Source organism: Chelonia mydas, chromosome 24 (genome assembly GCF_015237465.2).
Source record: "Chelonia mydas isolate rCheMyd1 chromosome 24, rCheMyd1.pri.v2, whole genome shotgun sequence".
NCBI classification, from domain to species: Eukaryota; Metazoa; Chordata; order Testudines; family Cheloniidae; genus Chelonia; species Chelonia mydas.
In genome coordinates, this window is record NC_051264.2 from 2,296,650 (window position 1) to 2,313,197 (window position 16,548).

The 16,548-nt window shown below is 43.9% G+C and overlaps 2 long non-coding RNA genes across 2 annotated transcripts; both read right to left on the reverse strand.

The window, feature by feature from the left end:
• Positions 1-512: 512 nt before the first annotated feature.
• Positions 513-2,245, reverse strand: LOC119564137. Its single transcript, XR_005223003.2, has 2 exons — positions 2,169-2,245; positions 513-1,103 (listed from the first exon to the last, which is right to left on the reverse strand). It is a non-coding gene; the product is annotated as an uncharacterized LOC119564137 (long non-coding RNA).
• Positions 2,246-10,718: 8,473 nt separating this feature from the next.
• LOC119564151 lies at positions 10,719-12,451 on the reverse strand. Its single transcript, XR_005223014.2, has 2 exons — positions 12,375-12,451; positions 10,719-11,309 (listed from the first exon to the last, which is right to left on the reverse strand). It is a non-coding gene; the product is annotated as an uncharacterized LOC119564151 (long non-coding RNA).
• Positions 12,452-16,548: the final 4,097 nt, after the last annotated feature.

The window sequence follows — 16,548 nt, forward strand, 5'->3', positions numbered from 1 at the left end:
TTGCCCCTTCCCTTTACACAGGACCAAGGCCCAGTGATGCACAAGATTTCTGAAATTTAAACCTGACAGGCTTTTAATTAAACCCCCTTGGGAATAGGAGGGATGGTTTCAGTGTTGGCATTGCCCATCTTGGGGGTACCAAGCACCTATTGTTTGAGATTGAACCGGGACTGGCAAGGTCTAGAAGCTGTGAATCAGAAGGCATCCCCGACACCTAATTGGTAAAGAGAGGGGACCTAGAGGGCTAATACCTCTCTTATGATATACAGACTTTTGCCAGACCTGATGCTCTTGGCAAGACAGGGCTTGAGTGGGACTTAAGTAATGCACAGGCACTGGTTCTCTGCCCAGCAGCGAGTTGTTACCCACAGACCCAGATTCACAAAGGTATTTAGGTGCCTGGCTCGCACTGATTTCAGTGGGAGCTAGGCACGTAAGTAGCTCTTTTGAATCTGGACCATAGTGGCTAGTAAATCGGGAATGGAGCCGAAAGGAAAACAAAAAGATTGATATTATGAGGCAGAATCAGTTTAATGTGAAAAAGAGGAGAAGTACACAGGAAGAGACAGACAGTAGGCAGCGTAAAAAGAACCTATTTCCAGGGTTTCATGAAAGTCGCCAAGAAATCACCCGTTACAAGGTGACGCCTTTCACACCAGATGTTCTGGAAGACAATAGAGGAAAAAGTCATAAAGTGTAAGTGGGGAAATAAAGATCCTGGGCAGATTTCCGGAGGTGCTGAGGACTCAGAGCTCCCATGGGAGTTGTGCGCAATCAGCATTTCTGAACGGCATTGCCCATAAGCCCAGCTGTGATTCCGTATCTCGCTTGACGTTTCCTGGTTGTTCCTTGTTCCGGGCCTATTGCTCCTCGGCTAAACATGGCCAGAACTTTCCATAGCCGTACCCATGGCCCCATCGGTAAGGGTAGTGACCGCCATACTGATGGCCCCACCCATACCTGTATGGCTTCCAGGAACCCCAGGGCCTATAGCAGCCATAATGGCCTCTATAGCCGCGCCAGCCCTGGTAACAGTAGGGGTTATAATACAATTCATCATTCATGAGTTCATCGAAAGTCATCTTTCTGCGCTGGAGGTTGACCTGAAACACACAGCAGGGAAAAGAGTCAACACAATGCGCTAGGGCCAGTGGAATAATAAGGGTCAAAACTCAGTTACTACTGTATTGCCGGCCAGGGAGATAGAGAGAGGTAGAGAAATGGTGACCTAGACCCTTATGTCCTGGCTACCTATTGCCTCCCAGTTTCTCCTTCTAGTCCTCTGGCTCCCCTCTCTCTTAGCCTCCCTCTTATCCAACCTTTTTGAACACTTCTCAGTCCATTTCTCCTAAGAACACTGTTTGGAATAAGTAAACGTACAACACAGAGTATTTCTGTCATACACGCATGGGATTTTTATTCCTTCTTACAAAATGTTTCTAAGGAGCATGAGAGGGACAATTTTGTTCGGGATAGTTTCCTTGTGAGGATTTAACCTCAGCAGAGAGATCAGTTCCCTTCAAAATCAGAGCGCGGTGCTTTGGCTTCTGAACCTTGTGGGTCAGTAATACTTACAAATGAATGAATGGACAATATTCTTTTGGGAAAACAAAACAGTAAGAACCAGATCCTCAGCCGGCAGCAATCAGCACTGATCAACTGAGTTCAGTGGAGTTACACCAGTTGTGGCTCTGCATCTTAATATGCTCCTGGTGCACAGAAGAACATAGAAATTGCCCTGCTGGATCAGATCAGGATAATGTGTCTGAAAGAATGTTGGGTACCAGCTGCCACAGAAGAACGCAGCAGCACACAGAAGCAGTCTGTTCGGCAATAAACTGGGGGAATTTCTTCCTAACCCCACGAACTGAAAAGTTGGGTCTGAGATTTTTCAAATCTACCAAAGGCATTTGAACACTTTATTCTTAATGAAAATAAAGAGGACCTCGTGTCCAGAAATTCCTATGTACCTCTGAAAGATTGCAGCCTTAACGTCTAAACCCTGAATCCACCAATGCCTGCAACTTAATAACTTACCATTTTTTCCAGTGGGAAACCCCCTGAATAAAGCCAGTAATCACAGAGTTATGTGCAAGTTTCAGTCCTAAATCAAACCACCACAAACACGTCTTGATAGCTATAGAAAGATAGAGTCAAATCAGACTTACCAAGGTCACCAAGGAGGAGAAGTCAAGAGAAGTGGTTAAAGAACCCTGAGTCGCGAGCACTTTTATACAGTTTCTTAAACAGCCTGGAGAATTTGAGACATCCTTTTGCTCGAGGTCCTAATTAGTTACAAAACAGATGTTGCTGGGCACATGACTCCTGCGATTGATATAATTGTTTTCTTCTGTGTTCAGGATTGTTGTGTTATCAGCCTCCCATGGGGTATAACATGCACATACAAGCCCACGGGTTTCTTTCATTTTAAAAGTTTTATGGGACACGTTCGTGCCTGGTATCATTCTAGTGACCTCCTCAGGAGTGCTAATGAGAGTGATTGTCAAGGAGATTCAGGGCTGTATCAGTTTCTCAGTCTGCTGTCCTGCAGAGGAATCCAGTTTGGTCCTGCTAAGATATGCTGATATGTATTGCGGGCATTGTACTGCTCTTGTAATTCCTAGGAGGGAGGGGAAATCTCAATGTTCAGAACCTGTAACCCCAAGTTTCGAGATCTAATGCCCATTGAAATCAATGTGAGACATTAGCGTGGGAGGGTTTTGACTCAGACCTTCTGACTTGAAAATTCCCCCTGGAAGAAAGAGAGGATAAGGTCTTTGAACTCTCTAAGTCCCATTATATCTTTCAAATTGTGTTGGTCCTCTGTGCAGGGGTGAATTTCCCCATACATTGATTAGAAATTCAGTTCATAATCTACCTCTAGTTATGTCACCAATGCTGTGGGGTCAGGATGATCATGATGGCAGAAGCTCATGGTGCTGCCTACAGCTGGGTTCCTCTTGCGTTGAGGTGAGGGTGGGTGATAAAAAGCATTGCAATATTTTATAAAGGCTTTGAGGTCAATCCCGGAACATTTACAACATCAGCAATATGATTTCCCTCCAACAAGAGCCAAGACAATTCTTGTCATGCAGGAAAATGCAGCTGATAAAGCCTCTGGAAAATGGAGATATGGCCTTCTCGGCCAAGGCTGTGTTATGAGGTTAGATTAATTTAACGTCTGACCAACTTTAGGGCATGTTGCAAGACCCGGAGCTTGCAGAAAGCTTTCTTAGCATGATGAGAATGTTTTTTAAAGTGTAACAACTTCTCTTCCCAAAGGCTTTTTCCTCTAACCAGGCAAGGTTGAAGACGCTTGATGTTGATTCAAATGCCATGAACATCTCTGAATTCTATGGAGCTGTGCTTATTTATGCCAGCTGATCGCCTGCTCTTAAACTTGACAAGGAATTTTTATCTGAAAAGGAAATGCCATTTTTTTTCAATGGAAATCAAATAGTCCGAAACTCTGAGCTACAAATCATGACTTAATTAGGAGAATGACACGAGTGACCTTGACATGCATTTTAAAGTGACTCTATTGCTCATTCGAAGGGCGTCTTCCAGGAAGAAACTATTACTATTGTAATAATCCAACACTTTGGACATCAACAACCTTAATGAATGTTTGTGAAGTGCTTTGAGATCTGGTGTCCTGGGGAAATAGAACATCCACTAGATTGTTATCACTCCTGTCTTATGTGCAAATAAATAGAGTTACGTTGGGGTGAAGGTCACAGAGGAAGTGGCAAAGTTACAAATAACGCACCGTAATCTAGATAGCATTTGCTACCCACTTCTCACTGTTGCTAAACTTTCTTAGACCCTTCACTTTCTCGGCTTCCAAATATTTCACTAACAAAAGAAAAAGTAGGTAACGTCATATATTTTATTGGACCAACTTGTGTAAGTTTTCCAGCCCATGCAGAAGAATCGTTCTGTGGAAACTTGTCTCTTTCGCCTACAAAAGATATTACCTCTCCAACCTTGTCTTTCGAATACCCTGGGCCCAAGACAGCTAGCACAACATTGCAAAGCACTTCTTCAAATCTTAACTGCAACCTCAGCTAATGTAGGTGGAACAGGTCCAGGGCCCATGTTGCTGGAGGAGATGGGAAAATGTTTGGAGGGAAATATGAGGTTGGAGTTAAGATTCTGCTTTATAGTCACAGTCAGATGGAGAGAAGCGAGGAATGGGATTTTCCACAGGAATAAACGTAAGGGTCTTATCACAATCTTCTGGATATTTGAATTGTAAACTGAAGATTATGATACTGATCCTTATTATGATCATTATGATTATGATCCATCAGGGATGAGTTCTGGGTCCAGTTTTGTTCCATTTCTTCATCAATGATTTAGATAATGGCATAGAGAGTACACTGAGAAAGTTTGCGTCCGATACCTGAGAGAAAACCCACCCAGCCAGAGGAATGGCTGTCATTGACGTCAATGGGCAGTAGATCAGAAAACTTGAGGGTTCAGGCTTTGGAGAGCGTTCCTTCCCTCCTTTGAATTTTAAGAGGAACTGTGCGATGCCCGCAACACATACCGGCTTGGCTCACAAGGACCAGACTGGATTCATTTACAGGACAGCAGATTGTTCAATAGATACAGCTCTGACGAACCTTTGCATTAATTCTTCCTGTAAATCTGATGGAGGTCCCTAGAATAATTCCAGGTTAAATTGTGCCCCATAAAACCTTTCAGATGAAAGAAACCTAAAGGGTGTTTTTGCGGCACCTTAGAGACTAACAAAGGTGCCACAAGTCCTTCTTTTCTTTTTGCAGATTCAGACTAACACAGCTGCTACTCTGAAACCGAAAGGGTGTTGTGTGCATGTCATGCCATGGGAGGCTGAAAACACAACAATCTTGAAAACAATTATATCAGATGAAGGAGTGACGTGCGTAGCAAAGCCTGTTTTGTAATCATTTAAGACCTTAAACTAAAGGTTGTCTCCGATTCTCCTGGCAGTCTGCGAAATTGTATAAAAGCGCTCGGCACTCAGGGCTCTTTAACCACTTCCCTTGATTTATCCTCCTCGGTGAGCTCGGTGAGTCCTGTTTCTCTCAAACTCTCTAGAGCTATCGAAATGTTACATACGTGACGGTTTTAATTTAGGACGGAATCTTGCAAGTAACTTTGTGAATATTGGCTACGGAGAGGGGCTTCTCCATTACAATAGCAGTTAGTCAGCTGCAGGCATTGGTAGATTCATGGTTTAGAAGCAAAGGCTGCAATTTTTACAGGTACCTAGGCGTTTGGGACCCTAGTGCCTGTTTATTTCCCTTAAGAATTAGGTGTTCAAATCTCTTAGGTCGATTGGAAAAATCTCATACCCACCTTTTCACTAAGGGGTGCTAGAAAGAAACCTCCCCAGTTTATTGCATAAGAAACCACGTCTGTGTGCTTCTTTATACTGTGACAGCTGCTGCTCAACAATAGTTCAGAGAGACTGACGTTACGTGGACTTCTGGTGTGATCCAGGAGGGCAGTTTCTGTGGTCTTGTGCGCATGAGTAGCCATGTCAGACGCAGATCCTCAGGTAGCGTAAGTTAGCTTAGATCCTTAAATTTAGTTGACCAGTGCTGATATCTGCCTGCTCAGGTTTCTGGTTCTTCGTATTTTGCTTTGACAAAAGAATAGTCCATTCATTGATTTGTAAGTATTGCTGACTCACAAGCTTCAGAAGCCAAAGTGCCATGCTCCGATTCTGGAGAGAACTGGTCTCTAAGCTGAGGTAAAATCCTCACAAGCTAATCTTAACACATTTGTCCCTGCCAAGCGTTGTATAAACCTTTTATATAAGGGAAGAAAAATCCCATGAGTGTCTGACAGAAATACTCTATATTGTACGTTTATTTCTTCCAGTCAGTTTTTTTAAGAGAAAGGGACTCAGAAGGGTTGAGAAGGGTTGGGTAGGAGGGAGGCTAAGAGAGAGGGGAGCAAGAGGACTAGGACGAGGCAATAGGAGGCAAAATGGAGCTGGGAACTAAGGGGCTAGATGATCATTTCCTGGCTCCGTCTCTCTCTCTCTCTAGCCCCCATTACAATAGGAACTGAGCTTTTTCCTTTTCATTCTCTTGGCTCTAATGCATTACGCTGACTCTTTTCCCTGCTGTGTGTTTCAGGTTTACCTCCAACGCAGAAAGATGACTTACCACCACCAAAAGATTTCTCATCGTTGGGGCTGTGACCCCTGTTGGAATGGGGGCTGGGGCGGTTATAGGGGCCATTATGACTGCTATCGGCCATGGGGTTACTATAGGCCATACAGTTATGGATGGTGCCCTAATTACGATTCCTGCTACTCTTACCCTTACCGATGGGGCAGTGGGTACGGCTATGGACGATGCTGGCCATGTTTCGCTGAGGAGCAATAGACCCGGAACAAGGAACAACCAGGAAACGAAAAGCAAGATATGATTCACCGATCAGCTTATGGGCAATGGCTTTCAGAAATGCTGAGCAACCACCACTGCCATGGGAGCTGTGATTGCTCAGTGCCTCAGGAAACCTACCTAGTAGCTGTATTTCCCTTTATGACTGTTTCCGCTAATGCCTCCTATTAGAGTATGAGAGTTGGAAGGGACCTCAGGAGATCATCTAGTCCAACCCCCTGCTCAAAGCAGGCACACTCCCCAATTTTTTTTTGCCCCAGATCCCTAAATGGCCCCCTCAAGGATTGAACTCACAACCCTGGGTTTAGCAGGCCAATGCTCAAACCACTGAGCTATCCCTCCCCACCGTTATTCTAACGGCTTCTTCTAGAACTCTCTAAAGGCCTGACTCCCAATCCATGAAGGCCCCTTTAGGCCACTCTGGCAGTGTCACTGAGGCAGGGACCTTAAAGTTGGCACAAATAACATTTACACTCACGAGCAGGCTCCTTACAGAGCAACGTAAAGGGATCTTAGTGTCAGTGAGAATTAGGCCCTGGGTGTTCTGGCCTCTTCCTGAGTATGGGCCATTTGTCTCTGCCTTTAACTTTGCTACGGAAGATGACTCACAGAGAAAGAGCGTAGTGCTCTGCTCCCATTCTGCTTTGTCTCATTTGATGCTGACTGGAATAAAAATGCTGGAAACAGGACTTTACTCTTAACGCTACAGCTGCAATGAAGAAAGAAGAACGTCTGGTATGAAATGCATCACCGTGGAGCCAGTGATTTCTTGTAGACCTTCTTGAAACCCTAGAAATATAGTCTTTCTGCTCTGCATTCCTTGTGTCTCTTGCTATGTCCTTCTCTTCTAATTCACATTAAAGTCCTTTTGCATCATATTACCAGCCTTTTGGTTTTCCTTTCTGCTCCATTTCTTATTTACCAACCACTGTGGCAGAGAGTCAGAGAACTAATGAGGTACATAACCTGTATTGCAATCGGCGTGAGAGAGGCACATGAGTACTGATTTGTATGTGGATGTAACGTGAATATCACACGATCACAGTTTCCGTGTAAATGCAACTGTAGCCCCCTGTGTGATTCCCTCAGCTCCCGGTTGTCAGCGTTCTTGGTTGGAGACCCGCATCAGGCTCCCTTCTCACCCAGGGATTGAAGGCTGCACAACCATATGCCAGGTTGCCAGGGGGTAGTACCTCTCTGGAAGGGTTTCCATTCCTCAATGATTTACCTTAATCACCCCCTACTGTTTTAGTTCCTGCAGGAGCTGTGGTATCCCTCCTCTTTGTGTGTATCAGACACAATCATCCCTACATTGCTTTACACACAGTGAGAGATAATCTTAATACAAAGCATTTCCCCAAAGATTCTGCATGTGGTTTCATTATTTGTCACAACTAACACCCGTAACTGAGAACAGACTAGGTTTTCCTAAAGAAAAACTATTGTTAAAAATCGATCTCCATTTGAAGCTGAATTCTCTGGGTCCCATCTGCTTTTGCTCTGGATCATGCAAGCTGAGCGCAAGCGAGTGTCAAGTGTCAGAACTTGTAAAATGTACGCCCACAGTACACTGGCATAAATGATGGCTCTCTAGATTGATTCTAATCTCTACGTAAGAGTGGAGGATGTGGCAGCGAAGAAATGAAAACCAGGATGGAGAATGGGCAGTTATGATGAAGAGAGGACTGCTGAGTCCAGAATTAAGGTCTGGAAGAATTTCTGTTTAAGAGCTGCGTGGGCATAGAGGGGGAAGAGATGGACTGATTAGAGGATTCATCAGGAACTGAGATAGTATTAGTCATGCAAACTACAAGATTTGCTCCTGAATGGAAACTATCGCTAATGTGGCACCTCAATAGATATAAAGAGAGTGATTCACATCAGATGTACCCAGTTCAGCAAAGAAAAGAGGTGAAGAGAAGTAGGGAAATAGCCCTGAGTTGAAAGAGCTTTTATACAGTTTCTCAGATCTCCTGGAAGGTCTGAGATGCCCTTTGTTCCTGAGGTCTTTATTAGTTGCAAATTAATGTTGTTGCATACATTACTCTTTCAACTGATATAATTGTTTTCCTTCGTGTTTGTGATTTCCAGTCTGTTCTCAACCTCACCTAGTAGTTGTGAGAAATATCGCAATTATATGCAATAACTTTGCGGGAATGTATTGTATGAAATTTACATGTCACTGTGGGTCAGAGATTGAACGTAGGATTGTGTTTTACTCCAGCGGGAAGGGTCTCACTGCTTCCCTAGAAACTAAAACAGTGTGTGCGTGGGTGATGAAGGTAAAATGCAGACGTCTGTAAACATCCGCACAGAGGTACCATCTCTCTCTGATTCATGCTGGATTTTCCAAAGACCAACGAAGAAAGGGCTTCTGGTATAAAACGTCTGGACTTGAACTGACTCAGAGCCTTCTTTCTGGTCCACAACCATACAGGACCTTCTGGCCAAGTAGGTCCCCAATCCTTGCCGAAGAGTAGGAAAGACTTTGGCCTGCTAGGGCCCCAGGAGGCTGATGGTGCCCTCTGGTAAGCTTTGAGCATGCTTATAGGAACTTTTATTGTTGTTCCTCTGCTTTCTCCGAAATGCCTTTACCGTAAGAGTAGAGGTGTTTGCACCGAAGGAGCTGTGTGGTAACGTGTAACTGAAGGCACTCCACTGTTCATAGACCTCAGAGAGAAAAGAAGGCACAGGGGCTACAGGTGCTCACCTTTAGGTAGTCAGGCTTGCTGGGGATATCAGAGGGTAAGGCAGGGAGCTCCTGCAGCCTGAAAGCACCCTGTGAGAAGGGAGAGAGAGAGGCAGATCTCCACCCAAGAGCACTGTTGCCTGGGAACCGGAAACTTGAAGGGGCCACAGTGGGGGAATACAGACGTATTTACATGAAACTGTAAGAGTACGATACACACATTACACCCTGCAGGTTTCTTTGGCAGGAAAAGTTTTAAGGGCAAACTACCTTCCTGACTTCACTGGAGTTACTGATATCCAGAGTTGTATCTGTGCATGAGCAATCCAGTCAGGTCATTTAGATCCAGTCTGGGCCTTCAAATCCAGGCGACGAGAGGCCAATGTGAGAGTAAACCCAAGGAAATGCCAGGTGAGAAATAAGGAGACTAACTACTGAGGGGCACTTGTCCTGCTGACAGATCGTGAAGTTCTGTGTTGGCTCCAGACGATGAAGGACTCAAATGCCTGTGTTACCCAGTGGTACTTGGCATTGCAGTTCTTTTGGGTCTGGGTAGGACACCGTCCTAAAAAGGAGCGTGAGAAGGTGGACTTCTTCTCACGAACAGATGAGGAGATCTGGCTATTGGGTGAGTGCACCAACTGGTCACTCACGGTAGGGAGGTATGTGAAGCAGCGTACTCCCCTAAAAGCAGTCAGCCTGGAGGCCACAAACAGAACAGACGGTGTGCAAATAAGGAGACTCCCTGCTCTGTGCTAGTGACTAGTTCATCCGGAAGAAGCAGCTGGATAGGGGAGAGGACATGAGGAGCTGACCAGCCTGTAAGAGGCGGTGATCTCCCAGCTGTGGAAGTTTACCCCGCGCAGGCACAAGAGACTTTGTCTGGACTTTAGTGAGTGGGATCTGAACATGGATCTGGCAAAAAGGGCATTTGGTTTGTTATTACATGGGCTCCTGTCCCCGGGGCTTCATTAAGGGAAACACACTTCTTTGGACTAGTTTGTTTTGTCTCTTCGTTGTTCTGAACTGTGCAGGTGCATGGGTTGACACAGGTAGGGTGCGGTAAGGTGGCTCACCCAGAGTGGCACATCTGGCCAAAAGGGGGCGCTTAGGTTGCCCCTTCCCTTTACACAGGACCAAGGCCCAGTGATGCACAAGATTTCTGAAATTTAAACCTGACAGGCTTTTAATTAAACCCCCTTGGGAATAGGAGGGATGGTTTCAGTGTTGGCATTGCCCATCTTGGGGGTACCAAGCACCTATTGTTTGAGATTGAACCGGGACTGGCAAGGTCTAGAAGCTGTGAATCAGAAGGCATCCCCGACACCTAATTGGTAAAGAGAGGGGACCTAGAGGGCTAATACCTCTCTTATGATATACAGACTTTTGCCAGACCTGATGCTCTTGGCAAGACAGGGCTTGAGTGGGACTTAAGTAATGCACAGGCACTGGTTCTCTGCCCAGCAGCGAGTTGTTACCCACAGACCCAGATTCACAAAGGTATTTAGGTGCCTGGCTCGCAGTGATTTCAGTGGGAGCTAGGCACGTAAGTAGCTCTTTTGAATCTGGACCATAGTGGCTAGTAAATCGGGAATGGAGCCGAAAGGAAAACAAAAAGATTGATATTATGAGGCAGAATCAGTTTAATGTGAAAAAGAGGAGAAGTACACAGGAAGAGACAGACAGTAGGCAGCGTAAAAAGAACCTATTTCCAGGGTTTCATGAAAGTCGCCAAGAAATCACCCGTTACAAGGTGACGCCTTTCACACCAGATGTTCTGGAAGACAATAGAGGAAAAAGTCATAAAGTGTAAGTGGGGAAATAAAGATCCTGGGCAGATTTCCGGAGGTGCTGAGGACTCAGAGCTCCCATGGGAGTTGTGCGCAATCAGCATTTCTGAACGGCATTGCCCATAAGCCCAGCTGTGATTCCGTATCTCGCTTGACGTTTCCTGGTTGTTCCTTGTTCCGGGCCTATTGCTCCTCGGCTAAACATGGCCAGAACTTTCCATAGCCGTACCCATGGCCCCATTGGTAAGGGTAGTGACCACCATACTGATGGCCCCACCCATACCTGTATGGCTTCCAGGAACCCCAGGGCCTATAGCAGCCATAATGGCCTCTATAGCCGCGCCAGCCCTGGTAACAGTAGGGGTTATAATACAATTCATCATTCATGAGTTCATCGAAAGTCATCTTTCTGCGCTGGAGGTTGACCTGAAACACACAGCAGGGAAAAGAGTCAACACAATGCGCTAGGGCCAGTGGAATAATAAGGGTCAAAACTCAGTTACTACTGTATTGCCGGCCAGGGAGATAGAGAGAGGTAAAGAAATGGTGACCTAGACCCTTATGTCCTGGCTACCTATTGCCTCCCAGTTTCTCCTTCTAGTCCTCTGGCTCCCCTCTCTCTTAGCCTCCCTCTTATCCAACCCTTTTGAACACTTCTCAGTCCATTTCTCCTAAGAACACTGTTTGGAATAAGTAAACGTACAACACAGAGTATTTCTGTCATACACGCATGGGATTTTTATTCCTTCTTACAAAATGTTTCTAAGGAGCATGAGAGGGACAATTTTGTTCGGGATAGTTTCCTTGTGAGGATTTAACCTCAGCAGAGAGATCAGTTCCCTTCAAAATCAGAGCGCGGTGCTTTGGCTTCTGAACCTTGTGGGTCAGTAATACTTACAAATGAATGAATGGACAATATTCTTTTGGGAAAACAAAACAGTAAGAACCAGATCCTCAGCCGGTAGCAATCAGCACTGATCAACTGAGTTCAGTGGAGTTACACCAGTTGTGGCTCTGCATCTTAATATGCTCCTGGTGCACAGAAGAACATAGAAATTGCCCTGCTGGATCAGATCAGGATAATGTGTCTGAAAGAATGTTGGGTACCAGCTGCCACAGAAGAACGCAGAAGCACACAGAAGCAGTCTGTTCGGCAATAAACTGGGGGAATTTCTTCCTAACCCCACGAACTGAAAAGTTGGGTCTGAGATTTTTCAAATCTACCAAAGGCATTTGAACACTTTATTCTTAATGAAAATAAAGAGGACCTCGTGTCCAGAAATTCCTATGTACCTCTGAAAGATTGCAGCCTTAACGTCTAAACCCTGAATCCACCAATGCCTGCAACTTAATAACTTACCATTTTTTCCAGTGGGAAACCCCCTGAATAAAGCCAGTAATCACAGAGTTATGTGCAAGTTTCAGTCCTAAATCAAACCATCACGAACACGTCTTGATAGCTATAGAAAGATAGAGTCAAATCAGACTTACCAAGGTCACCAAGGAGGAGAAGTCAAGAGAAGTGGTTAAAGAACCCTGAGTCGCGAGCACTTTTATACAGTTTCTTAAACAGCCTGGAGAATTTGAGACATCCTTTTGCTCGAGGTCCTAATTAGTTACAAAACAGATGTTGCTGGGCACATGACTCCTGCAATTGATATAATTGTTTTCTTCTGTGTTCAGGATTGTTGTGTTATCAGCCTCCCATGGGGTAGAACATGCACATACAAGCCCACGGGTTTCTTTCATTTTAAAAGTTTTATGGGACACGTTCGTGCCTGGTATCATTCTAGTGACCTCCTCAGGAGTGCTAATGAGAGTGATTGTCAAGGAGATTCAGGGCTGTATCAGTTTCTCAGTCTGCTGTCCTGCAGAGGAATCCAGTTTGGTCCTGCTAAGATATGCTGATATGTATTGCGGGCATTGTACTGCTCTTGTAATTCCTAGGAGGGAGGGGAAATCTCAATGTTCAGAACCTGTAACCCCAAGTTTCGAGATCTAATGCCCATTGAAATCAATGTGAGACATTAGCGTGGGAGGGTTTTGACTCAGACCTTCTGACTTGAAAATTCCCCCTGGAAGAAAGGGAGGATAAGGTCTTTGAACTCTCTAAGTCCCATTATATCTTTCAAATTGTGTTGGTCCTCTGTGCAGGGGTGAATTTCCCCATACATTGATTAGAAATTCAGTTCATAATCTACCTCTAGTTATGTCACCAATGCTGTGGGGTCAGGATGATCATGATGGCAGAAGCTCATGGTGCTGCCTACAGCTGGGTTCCTCTTGCGTTGAGGTGAGGGTGGGTGATAAAAAGCATTGCAATATTTTATAAAGGCTTTGAGGTCAATCCCGGAACATTTACAACATCAGCAATATGATTTCCCTCCAACAAGAGCCAAGACAATTCTTGTCTTGCAGGAAAATGCAGCTGATAAAGCCTCAGGAAAATGGAGATATGGCCTTCTCGGCCAAGGCTGTGTCATGAGGTTAGATTAATTTAACGTCTGACCAACTTTAGGGCATGTTGCAAGACCCGGAGCTTGCAGAAAGCTTTCTTAGCATGATGAGAATGTTTTTTAAAGTGTAACAACCTCTCTTCCCAAAGGCTTTTTCCTCTAACCAGGCAAGGTTGAAGACGCTTATGTTGATTCAAATGCCACGAACATCTCTGAATTCTATGGAGCTGTGCTTATTTATGCCAGCTGATCTCCTGCTCTTAAACTTGACAAGGAATTTTTATCTGAAAAGGAAATGCCATTTTTTTTCAATGGAAATCAAATAGTCCGAAACTCTGAGCTACAAATCATGACTTAATTAGGAGAATGACACGAGTAACCTTGACATGCATTTTTAAAGTGACTCTATTGCTCATTCGAAGGGCGTCTTCCAGTAAGAAACTATTGCCATCGTAATAATCCAAGACTTTGGATATCAACAACCTTAATGAATGTTTGTGAAGTGCTTTGATATCTGGAGTCCTGGGGAAATAGAACATCCACTAGATTGTTATCACTCCTGTCTTATGTGCAAATAAATAGAAAAGGAGTACTTGTGGCACCTTATATTATATATATAAGGAGACTCTGTGTATATAATGTCTTCTGCAGTTTCCACAGTATGCATCCGATGAAGTGAGCTGTAGCTCACGAAAGCTTAGGCTCAAATAAATTGGTTAGTCTCTAAGGTGCCACAAGTCCTCCTTTTCTTTTTGCGAATACAGACTAACACGGCTGTTACTCTGAAACAAATAAATAGAGTTACGTTGGGGTGAAGGTCACAGAGGAAGTGACAAAGTTACAAATAACGCACCGTAATCTAGATAGCATTTGCTACCCACTTCTCACTGATGCTAAACTTTCTTAGACCCTTCACTTTCTCGGCTTCCAAATATTTCACTAACAAAAGAAAAAGTAGGTAACGTCATATATTTTATTGGACCAACTTGTGTAAGTTTTCGAACTCATGCAGAAGAATCGTTCTGTGGAAACTTGTCTCTTTCACCTACAAAAGGTATTACCTCTCCAGCCTTGTCTTTCGAATACCCTGGGCCCAAGACAGCTAGCACAACATTGCAAAGCACTTCTTCAAATCTTAACTGCAACCTCAGCTAATGTAGGTGGAACAGGTCCAGGGCCCATGTTGCTGGAGGAGATGGGAAAATGTTTGGAGGGAAATATGAGGTTGGAGTTAAGATTCTGCTTTATAGTCACAGTCAGATGGAGAGAAGCGAGGAATGGGATTTTCCACAGGAATAAACGTAAGGGTCTTATCACAATCTTCTGGATATTTGAATTGTAAACTGAAGATTATGATACTGATCCTTATTATGATCATTAGGGTTATGACCCATCAGGGATCGGTTCTGGGTCCAGTTTTGTTCCATTTCTTCATTTAGATAATGGCATAGAGAGTACACTTATAAAGTTTGTGCACGATACCAAGCTGGGAGAGGTTGTAAGGATAGGCTTTGGAGGATAGGATTAATATTAAAAATGATTTGGAGAAACTGGATATGTGGTCTGAAGTAAATAGGATGAAATTCAATAAGGACAAATGCAAATTACTCCACTTTGGAAAGAACAATCAGTTGCACCCATGCAAAATGGGAAATGACTGCCTAAGAAGGAGTACTCCAGAAAGGGATCTGGGGTGTCACATTAGATCAAAGCTAAATATGAGTCAACAGTCTAACACCATTGCAAAAAAGGTAAACATTCTGGGATGTATTAACAGGAGTGTTGTGAGCAAAACAGGAGAAGTAATTCTTCCACTGTACTCCACACTGATTAGGCCTCAGCTGGAGTATTCTGTCCAGTTTTGGGTGCCATATTACAGGCAAGATGTGGACAAATTTGAGAAAGGAGAGCAAGAAAAATTATTAAAGGCCTTGAAAAGATGTCATCTGAGGAAAGATTTAAAAAATTGGGTTTGTTTAGTCTGAAGAAGAGAACAGTGAGGGAGATTAATTGTTCTCTTTAACCTCTGAGGATAGGAGAAGAAGCAATGGGCTTAAATTGCAGAAAGGGTGGTTTAGGTTGGACATTAGGAAAAACTTCCTGTCTTGGTAGTTAAGACCTGGAATAAATTGCCTTGGGATGTTGTGGAATCTCCATCATTGGAGAGTTTTAAGAGCAGGTTAGACAAACACCTGTCAGGGATGGTCTAAATAATACTTAGTCCTGACTTGAGTGCAGGGGATTGGACTAGACGACCTCTCGAGGTCCCTTCCAGTCCTGCGATTCTAAGATTCTATGATTCTATACTACACCATGAATGGACCCATATGTTATGTATACACTTGTCATTCCTTTGGAGAATTATTGTCTACATGCATACAGAAGCCCAGAAGATGATTCATCCAGAAGCTCCCAGAAAAATAAAACACCAAAAAACAAAAGAAACAACAACATAATTGAGTCTCTGTAACAATTATAGTCATGTCAGTGGCATATTAGGAAGTCAAAAATACTAAATGTTATTAACAAGACAACAGCACACATTACTAATGTTGTCTTGTAATGCAGTCTAATGGTGTTCATCTCAGAATAACATCTGGTACGAGTTGTCAGGACTATTGGCTTTTATTTCTGTCTCTACACCTGACTCCTTATGTGACCTTCAACTCAATGTGCCTCTGTTTATCTACATATAAAATGGGGATAACACGCTTGCTGCATGCTTTGTAAGGCTTCCTCAGAACTCATGGTATCAAAGCACTTCACAAACAGTGATTAGGATTTTCCAAGGACAATATTAATAGTTCAATCTTGGAAAATGCCCATGATTTGAGCAACAGCGTCACTTAAAATGCATGTCAAGTTCTCTTATTTCTATACCTTAATCAGGTCATGATTTCTAGCCTCCAAATTTGAAACTATTTGATTTTCATTAAATAGCAGCTATGTGTTTCTCTATTGTATAAAATGCCATTGTATAGTTTATGGGCCAGAACCTCAGCTGGTGGAAATCTTTCCAGCTCTGTTCACTACAGTGACAGCTGAAAATCAAAGACACTCTCTTCCTTCCCCCCTGGTAAGAGGAGCCACTGACTGGAGCATATAGAACGCTGCAAGGATTATAGGTGGAACACTTTATACAAGAGAAGGATCTGAAAGCATGACTTTTGGCTGGTCGGAGTCTGCATTAGCCTAATCTTATCCAACCG